Genomic DNA, 11,160 nt, shown 5'->3' with positions numbered 1-11,160 from the left:
CCGCATCCATAGTGTCCCCAGAATAAGGCGCCCAATCTTATTCATATACTATAGACCATTTTGGCTATATATTTGAACTTGATCCACCTTTATGTCACTACATAAACTTCAAACTACATTAAATAACCTCTGGACCTTAGTTATTGGATTCAAGATTACAATTTCAATAACAACTTTATCGAAAAAATAATAGAATATGTTTATTAATTTACAAACTACGAGTTTTAGGACATAAAATCCAATAGAATAGTGTTATATAACAGGACATTAATACTTCGTGATCAAGTCTTATACAAACTCTTTGTATAGGAATCCTCCGCTCGTATGTCCCCAACACGAATAATCAGGATTAGACCATCTGTGGCAAGTCACAACACTTGTGACCATTCCACAAAGCGGGCCGCGTTCATAGCATTACTAGGATAAGGTTTCCCTCCTATATCCCTATACTATAGATCATTTTGGTTATCACTGAAGACATGATCCACCTTTATGTCACCACATACATGCTTGAGTCACATACAGATAACCAGGGATTTTATGTTTATTGGTTTATGGTAAAGCAAATAAAACAAATAACCAAGCAAAACAACAAGATGTGAAGTAAATATCATATATTAACAATCACAAGTGTTCGTACATATTGTTTACAAACTACAGGACAAGAAACTTTAGGGCATCAACCCAAATAATCTCCCACTTGTCCTAAAGCGAAGTGGGATGTACAATAAACTTAGTACAAAACAATAAACTAGGGCCTAGGCCAGTATAAGAAAATATCCCACTTGCCCTAGTCCAACCGCAGGCAATCCTGTAGACCCATGCTCTGTAGGTGACCCTCAAACACTGTAGCCGTGAGAGCCTTCGTAAATGAGTCAGCAATATTGTGCTCGAAAGCGATCTGCGTGACGATCACGTCCCCTCGATTCATTATCTCGCGGATCAAATGATACTTCTGCTCTATGTGTTTTCCGTACCGGTGACTCCTTGGCTCCTTGGAGTCCGCCACTGCCCCACTATTATCACAATAGAGGGTAATGGGCCTAGACATATCTGGAACAACTTCTAAGTCTGTCAAGAACTTCCTGAGCCAGACGACTTTTTTAGCAGCTTCGCAAGCCGCTACGTACTCCCCCTCCATAGTGGAGTTGGCGATACACCCCTACTTAGTGCTTCACCACACTACAGCTCCTCCGTTAAGAGTAAATATTGACCCTGATGTGGACTTACAAGAGTCCTTATCAGTCTGAAAGTCAGAATCTGTTAATCCTATAAGGAACAAATCCCTTGAACCATACCCGAGTATGTAGTCTCTCGTTCTCCAAAGATACTTGAAAATGTTCTTCACTATGGTCCAATGACCCTGGCTTGGGTTAGATTGATACCTACTGACTATTCCCACAACATAGCAGATGTCTGAACGAGTATAGAGCATCGCATACATCAAACTGCCAACCGTAGACGCATATGGGACCCGTCTCATCTCCTTAACCTCTTGAGGCGTCTTAGGACACATTTCCTTAGACAAAGTGACTCCATGCCTGAATGGAAGTAGGCCCCCCTTGGAGTCCTGCATCGAGTACTTGAGCAACATCTTGTCAATGTATGATGTCTGAGACAGTGCTAGCACTTTGTTCTTGCGATCTCGAAAGATCTGGATACCTAGAACAAACTAAGCCTCTCCCAAATCTTTCATTTGGAATTAGGTCGCTAGCCCGTTCTTAACTTAGTCAATAGATCTACATCATTCCCAATGAGTAGGATATCGTCTATATACAACACTAAGAAGACTATTGAAGCGTTGATGATCTTTTTGTAGACACAAGGTTCATTAACATTTTGGTCAAAGCCATACGACTTGATCGCAGCATCAAATCGTATGTTCCAAGATCGAGATGCCTGTTTCAGTCCATAAATGGACCGATTCAGTTTGCAAACCTTTTGCTCTTGACCTTGGGCTAAGAATCCCTCGAGCTGCACCAAAATGGTCTCCTCAAGATTGCCATTCAGAAAGGCCGTCTTGACGTCCATTTTCCAGATCTCATAATTATAATAAGCTGTAATGGACAGGAGGATGCGGAGCGACTTTAACATGGCAACAGGCAAGAAAGTCTCCTCATAGTCGACTCCCTCTAAATGGGCATAACCCTTTGCCACAAGTCGAGTATTGAAGGTCTGTACCTTCCTATCAGCACCCCGTTTGCGCTTGTAGATCCATGTACAACTTATAGGGCGAACCTCATCAGGCTGATCTACAAGATCCCATACTGAGTTGAAGTACATCGACTCCGTCTCGAGATCCATGGCCTTGACCCATTCATCCTGGTCAACATCCTCCATTGCCTTCTTATAAGACAAAGGATCCTCAATGTCGCCATCTGCTACCATAGCAAGGATTTTGCTCCCTTATATGATCCTTCTCTAGGAAAGTAGCGTTTGTTGAAACAAACACCCTATTTTCCATTGGATCATAAAAATAACCCCCTCGTGTACCTTTGAGGTAGCCTACAAAGAGACACAATCTCGACTGTGGTTCCAACTTCTTGGGATTAGCCTCAAGCACATGTGTAGGGCAACCCCAAAAGCGGAAGTGTCGTAAACTAGCTTTACGCTCGTTCCACAACTCCAGAGGTGTTCTTGCAACACTCGCGAACACAGTTGAGTATGTACACCGCAATCTCCACTGTGAAACCTCAAAACGAGTCCGGTAAGGAAGCGTAACTCATCATCGAGCAAACCATGTCTAACAAGATCCTATTTCTCCTCTCCGCAACACCATTCTGCTAAGGTGTACCCGACGCTGAGAGTTGGGAAATAATTCCATGTTCTATCAAATAGTCCTGGATGCTGAGTCCAAAAACTCTCCACCTCGATCTGATCGAAGTGTTTTAATCCATCTATCTAATACATTTTCAAATTTAGCCTTGAACTCTTTGAACTTTTCAAAGGATTCAGACTTTTGTTGCATAAGATAAACATACCCGTACCTAGAGTAATCATCAGTGAATATGATAAAATACTCATACTCGGGCTCGCACATTCATAGGACCACAGAGGTCATAATGAACTAACTTAAGAGGCTCCTTGGCTCTAGAACCTTTTTCAGTAAAAGGTCGTTTAGTCATCTTACCCTCAAGGCAAGATTCACACACAGGTAAAGAATTTTCTTCTAACTCACTTAGAAGTCCATTCTTCACCAATCTTTCAATCCTATTGAGATTGATGTGTCCTAAACGTAGTTGCCAAAGTTGGGCATTTTTTTTTGGAGAAATACGTCGACGTTTTGATTAAGTTATGGCAGTTCTGAACATTTCAATATTATGGAGGGAATTAATGGCTAACGACCTTAGCACATATAAATTCGATTCTAGATTTGTGTGCAAATAAAAACACCATCTTTATAAATAGACGTTTTATTCAAATCAAAATAAATAGTGTGTTTACATTGCAATAAACACTTTACAGAAATAAGGTTCCTTTTTAGTTCAGGAACAATATATACATCATTTAAAATAAGAAACCTATTCTGTAAAGCTAACTGGAGTCCTCCCACTACCACAGCTGAGACGACGTGCTCGGTGCCTACTCGTATCGTCATCTCACCAGCCTCCATCTGTTGCCAAGATCTAATCCCCCGAAAAGAAGAACAAACATGGTTAATGGTGTCTGAATCAATTATCCAGGTAGAATCATCATTCTCCACTAAACAAGTTTCAAGCACAAGTAAATCACATTTACCTTTATCGGCCTTGGCTGCTTTCTTCTCTTTCAGATACCGAGGACAGTTCCTCTTCCAGTGTCCATCTTGGTTACAATGGAAATATTTTCCTTTAGAAACTTGTGGACGCCTCCTTGGGGCGACAGGCGGTGGGTTAGTAGGTGCCTTCCCTTTTCCCTTACCACCCTTCTTCTTCTTCCCCTTTGCAGAGTTAGAAGAGGAAGGTGCAGACTTCGTTCCTGAGGTCGAACCTCTATAGAACGTCCTGAAGGATGAAGCAATATTTTCCTCACCCTTCTACCTCTCCTTACTTTTCAGTAAAGATTGGTATGTCTGCAACTCGTTGAGGAGAGTTGTAAGGTTATACTTCACTTTGTTCAGAATCACATTACTAACAAAGTGCAAAAAGCTCTCCGGCAAAGAATGCAGGATTATGCTAACCTGGCTGCTCTCATCGATGGTAGACCCATTCAACTCCGCCACATTGAAGTGGACCATCATGTTTAGCACATGTCCATGAACAGAGGTGCCTTCTTACATTTTAGAGTTGAATATGTATTTAAGAGCCTCATGCATAAGCTATTCAGACGGTTGTCCAAACATCCCCCATAGGGACTCCATGATCTCATGCACTAAATGTAAACCCGAGACTTTCCTTGGATTATTTGCTCTTGTCACATATTGTAGGATGTTGGATTTAAGTTATTGTTGTTCCATTGTTGAAGAAAAATGGCAAAGCTGTTGGTTGAAGTTGTCTTTGATAATTTTGGAATTTATTAATAAAGAAAAGAAAAGAAAGGAAATAAAGAAAAAGAAAAGAAAAGAAAAGAAAAGGAAAAACAAAAAAGAAAATGAAAGGAAATGGAAACCCTAAAGTGAGAACCCACCACCACCTAACTCATTTCAGCCCATTTGTCCATAATTTCCCATCAGATTTTCAGAGCATTTCAAGAGAGAGAGTGAAGGAAGAGGAAGAAGAAGCTTGCTGCAGGTTGGAGGTTGAAGAAGGGAGGAAACGTTCATGCAAGTGCAACCATGGAAGAATCTGGGTTCAACCTGTCTATCTCTGGTTTTTAAGTCGGTTTGAGCTACACAAGAAGAACTAAGAGGTGAGGCCTGACTTCCTTGAAAGTTAATCCATTTAAAAAATTTCATAAAGGAAGCTTGAGCTAAATCTTATGTTAAGTTAATGGTTTTTGAAAAGGAAATCAGAGTATAGAATTTTCGTGCAAATTAGAAGTATCTCTGGTTTTCTCTGGTTTTTCAAACATTATGGTGTGCACAGACTTAATTAGAAGCTCAATTGGGTATGGTTGGAAATCTTATTCAATTTCTTATAACTTACATGAAGAATTCGTGAGCCAAAAATGACTAGAAGTAGGTTTAATTTCAGGAGAAATGTAGAGGGTAGCAGAGAAGCACGAATCTGTATTTGCTATGTTCGGGGGATTTCTGGACAAATCCATTGAAATCTCGTTTTTATTCCTTCAATTAATGGTAGAGGGTTCCAAAATGAAGAGTTTTATATATAGTACATTAATTTTAGTCAAGTATTGAGGAAGTTATGAGTGTTTGAAGTTAGGGTATTGAATCTAGAAAATCTGGAAAAAAAAGTGTGAAGTATGAAGTGTGATCTTATTTCTAGAATTTAGAATTCATGAGCATGGAAAGACAAGATGATTTATAGTTCTAATGCTCAGTTTTGGTTTGTTTGACAGGCCAAGAGAAAATAGTCCGAGTCTATAGACCAGGGAACTAGCCAAGACTGTGAGTGACAAAATGAATTTCGGAAATGATTTCTAAACTGTAATTTATGCCTAAATGGTTTACATGCTTGAATATGAACTTATGAATGATACATGATTTCTATGAATGGTTTCAAGCATAAGTTTTGAGCTTAGATTTTCTAATGAGGTTTATATACGAGCACGTGATTATTGACTTCCTGAAAAGTAGTTAAACCGATATCATTTAAAGTAAAGTATGTATTAGCGAGTACTGTTTAAAGATTTTTAGTTTTTCATGGCAAAGCTGAGTAAGCTTGAGTTTTACGAAAGATAAAGATAAGCAGACATGTTTTAATGTTTTCATGTGGTTTTCTAAGACTTTTATTGATTACATGACTGAGATATTGAGCCTGAGGCTATATGGTACCGTATGCACACAGGTTATATTCCGTTGTTGACGTTGAGTGTACTTCATGACAACGATGTTGTCGTGAGTGCTGGGTGGGCCCCATTACATCATAGAGCTAGTAAATGTTGGTTGTACTAGGCGTGCCCTACACAACGTTGATTTGTCATGTTAGTTAAAATGTTTTATATACTTGATATGCCTTGCTAGATTTTAATGACGTACTTGCGGATTATTTGAGGAAGCTTTTATCGTTACACGTTTATGTTTAACGCTTTGATTGAACAGATTTATATGTTTAAAGGTTTATCACATGTTCTAATTTGCGGATTTACAGTTTTAAATTAGTCATTCACTGGGCTTCGTAGCTCACTCTTTCAAAATGTTTTCCCACTTTTCAGGTAGAGATCGAGCTCCCGATGCCTGATAACTGCCAAAGTCTGTTTTGTGCTAAAAGCTTCCTGATCAAGCTCCATACATGGATGAAGTTGTACATTGTGTCTGTTTGTATTGTAAATATCTTTGTAAGAACTGGATAGTTTATGGTTGTGTAAGCACTAGATGTCGTGGTTATGTAAACCCCAGTTGAATATGTTTTTGGTTGTGATATCTCTATCACGTTATTTTCCAAATCAAGTTAAGTCAGGACTGCACTTCATGTGTGTCTAAAGGATTTCAGGGATTCCGCTGTGTTGTGTTACATGTAAGGTATTTTATATCTATGATTAGTATGTTTATCAGGTTCAACGATTTAGTAGGGTCAACAGGTATCGTTAGAGTAGGACGATGTCTATTGGCTTCATGCCATCTCCCTGACTAAGCTAGCAAGTAGTTTGGAAGGGGATGTGACACTAAGACCATAAGCTCATGTTTCTTGGCCAAGACGTCAGAAAGACTTGCCAAGATGTAGGCTCGGGCCTTCTCATTCACCCTTGTCCATCGCTCGTATGCCTCCCGAACATTTCGAGCGGTATTTAGAGCTGGGATAGGAGGACAAGCCTTCGTGAGAGCGAACATGAGATCCTCGATGATTAGGATCGTCGTGATCATGTGTTTCCATGTTGAAAAATTATCGCCAGTTAGTTTTTCGGTGCTTAACAACCATAAGGTGGTTGTTGCTATTTGAAAAAGTTGCTGAAAATACGAACAAAACTTTATTGAATTTTACTAAACCACTTTTAAACCAATCAGTTTTGCTAAACAGTTTCAAGTACCCTAAGTTATAGACTTCTATTTTGCAATGGTGCCCCAGTGATTCAGGATAAATGCCACCAGTGGGGTGATCAGTTGTCCCTTCGCTAGGATGAGACATTCTCAACCATTAGGCAGAACCAACTCTTGGAACTGAACCTAACAGCCACCATTTTTCGGTCCATAATTGTTAACATTTAACTATTCCTGTAAGTGTAACCCCTCGTTTTCGGTGCCAGAGTCTCGCCCTAATGCGCTTACCGTAGGGAAAAGATAGATTAGGAAAAGAGACTAAGTTACCTTATCCTCTTACAGGAGATCAAATAAAGAAATGCACAAAACTGCCATCCTTTAGGGGGACACTAATAGTGTCAGGACTGCACTTCATATGTGTCTACTCCTTCGTCTTTACGATGCGATGGACAACGATCGTGTAGAACTTCTTCTGCACGATGCGATCATCCCTAGATCGCCTCCTTCCTCGAAGAGCCGCAATGCTTGCCCAGAACTTAGACGAACGACCCAAAACCTCAAACAAACTTTGAATACAGACTCGATAATGATTATTAATGCCCAAAAATGCATGAGGCCTTTACAAACAACCACAAATGTAAAAGGAATTAAACAAACTGAGGCAATTCATCTCGAAAACATCCATTAATCCGACACATCCACAGTAGATTTAACAATTAAAAAAGTGTAGAAATGCACCCACCATGAATGTATATGTTATTTCGTCGCAACCAATGAAATTGGAGTATCAGAAACCTGGCTTTGATACCAATTGAAGGATCTCATACCAAGAGTTCCATGAGCGGGTTCAGATCGCTCTGATTTCACAATGACCGAAATACAAAAGATATACATTCGACATATACAGTTATGCATAATATTCTAATTATCGGCATGCTCAGAACACAATAAATAACAGGGAAATGGTTCATACCAGTTGAAGACTCTCTTCGAATGTCTGAACCTTAAGCAGCGGAAACCCTCCAATAGTTCTACCAACACCTGGCGTGTATGTCGACTTCAATAGCATGATTAGTACGAACACGAACACTGCAGCGGAGACGATACCACCACTAGTGAAACCCAAGTATCCTCGGAGTGAAAACCCAAAGAGTGGGCTTTCGTGAGTTTGGTAGAGGATGGAGGACAACGTATCGTGTAGACGATAAGCAAGTGGGAGATAGTACTGTGCTATCGTATAGTAGAAGTGCTTATCGTATAGAAGAGTTACACAATCGTGTATGAAAAACTGTACGATCGTTTAGGAAAAACGTATACGATCGTTTTGAGAAATCGTGAGGTAGACGATCGTTTAGACGGAAGAGCTTCTATCGTATAGGCTCTCGCAGTCGTTTTCACAAAATCTTTTAGGCGTTCAAAAATTATGAATGCAGGACATGAAAAATGAAAACGATTTTCATTTTTAGCTCGTCGGTTACCATAACCAACGCAGCCCACTACCCACGTCCGAACGTGGAAGAATTGGTTAATTATCATATAATTAATCAATTAATTAAATAATAAATATAATCATATTATATTTATATCCTATAGTTTAATATCACATATCTACTATAGTATTTTCTCCTCTACTTGATATAAATCATATTTATATCTAGTTTCCTCCAGATTAATATATTTCATACATTTAGCCAATTATATCATATATAATTAACCAGTCCAATTATATCATACTCATGATCGGATATAACAAATCATGAGTATGATGACCCTTCACAGATACTCGTAAGTACAGTTGGGCCAATTTACCATTTTGCCCTTATAGTTACATCTCACTCTTGAAGTACCATTGATTCCTCTAATGAACAATACAACATAGTCCAACTATGTATAAACACCTCTCGGACCAAGAGAAGGTGTGTGGCGCCACATCGCTCAAGCCCCGAAATCAGTCATTAAGGGAGTCATCTATCTACTTACCCCTACCTCAGGAAAGGAGTGAATTTCATCTTGTGTAGCTGAGTTCCCAGCTACCAAATCAGACGAATTCGCAAAATGGTAGGTTTGAATCGGCAACCTGGCCACTCGCACCCATACAAATCAAAGGACCGCCCACAATGGCAAAAGTTCCCAACTCACTCAAGATTGAGGTCATGTTACCTATGGTCATCCTAGTGAAGTGAAGTCTCTGTCATGAACGGTGTTATATAACGAGACGTTCACACTTCGTAGTCAGGTCTTATAAAAACTCTTTGTATAGGATGCCCTGGCTCACATGTCCTCAACACGAATGATCAGAATCAGACCATCTGTGATAAGTCACAACACTTGTGACCATTCCACAAAGCGGGCCGCATCCATAGCATTACCAGGATAAGGTTTCCCTCTTATATCCATATACTACAGACCTTTTGGTTATCACTCAAGACATGATCCACTTGTATGTCACCATATACATGCTTGAGTCACATATAGATAACTAGGGATTTTATGTTTATTGGTTTGTGGTAAAGAAAATAAAAAAAAGTAATCAAGCAAAACACAAGATGCGAAGTAAATATCATATATTAACAACACAATTGTTCGTACATACTGTTTACAAACTATAGGACACGAGACTTTAGGGCATCGACCTCAACAACCCGATTTAAGGATAGAAGGAAGGTTGCTCTCTTAAGTGTTGAATCCAAGTCTTGAACAAGGGGCTCTATCCTCTCATTGGCCTGAGAGGGATCTAGTTTAGTGATTGGATCACAAACCAATTGTTGATTAGCAGATGAATGGAACTTAAAATGCAAAGCGTAATTTGGGGGGTAAAACAACATTTGACCCAGCCATTATTACGAACAACCTGTGAAGGGTCGACTTACTGATTATGGTTAAATCAAGTGGACACAAATATCTATAGTAACGAGAGTGCAACTATTGAGCTATATGGTATGGCTAGATAGTTAATGAATATTGATTAATTCGATTTAAAGAGTTTTAGCAAATTAATCTCAAACCATTGGAGCTCAGGATCTGTAGGTCCATAAGGTCCCTTTACTAGCTCGAAAAACATGAACACCTTGACTTAATAAATTGAGTGAATTTGGAATGATATCAATTTGATGTGTTCAAATTGAATTTCAATTTGAAATGTTCAAATTGAATTTAGGGTTTGAATTTGAATAGTTCAAATTCAAATTAGGGTTTGTATAATTATATTTGATATAATTAATTAACATTTAATTTGTCGAAATTAAACAAAATTGGAGAGTTTATAATACTTAAATATTAATTACATGAATAGGATTCATGTTTAAAATTAGATGTGTGCTTAATTTAATATTTGATATTAAATTACTATTTAGTTAATTAAATTTTTTTAATTAATTAAAAATCAAAATTAATTTTCATTTTTAATTAAATTTTAGAAATCGAAATATTAATTTTTAATTAATTAAAATTAAAGATTGAAAATGGAAATTGGAATTTTGAAACTTGGTAGTGGATTTTTCCACATTTTGGTGAAGTAAGGAGGTGTTTCTCCTAAATTAACACACCTTGCCCATTTACTTCATGCAATTGACGTGTCATTGGGGTTGCTCTTCAGTGCTTGCATGTAGAAAAAATAAATACCACTTCAATTTCTAAGATTGATAGTGGGAGGCTGCTGGAAAATTATTTTTGTAATAGGTATCCTTCTTCACCTGAAAACCCACTCCAATTCCTTCATAAATTCAGCTCAATTGTGAGTTCCACCACTCAAGATCAAGGTTGAGAATGTAGAAAAGATCTCTTAGTGGTCCAAGACTTCAATTAGAAAAGATTGCTGCTCAAATTCATGTTTGAAGAGGATCTTCAAAGGTATGTGTTGAAACCCTCTTAATACCCTATGAACATGCTTATTTTGATGTCAAAATTAAGGAATTAGAATACTTAATGATCTTGTTTTCTTCCGCTACATGTTTCTGTAAATCTACAATTGGCATCAGAGCATCATTTAAGCATTCAATTCGAGTTAATTTGGCTTGGTGGGTGTTTTTCATAAGTTGTATAAAAATGGTGAACTGATATGATTTTTCTAAGTTTTGGCATTGAATTCTCTTTAATGTATGATTAAGTGACTGTAATTCTTGTAATTGGCTCTTGATTGGTGAGCC

The sequence above is a fragment of the Benincasa hispida genome, unplaced genomic scaffold (assembly GCF_009727055.1).
Source record: "Benincasa hispida cultivar B227 unplaced genomic scaffold, ASM972705v1 Contig731, whole genome shotgun sequence".
Taxonomy (NCBI): Eukaryota; Viridiplantae; Streptophyta; class Magnoliopsida; order Cucurbitales; family Cucurbitaceae; genus Benincasa; species Benincasa hispida.
Note: the sequence above shows the minus strand (reverse complement) of the source record.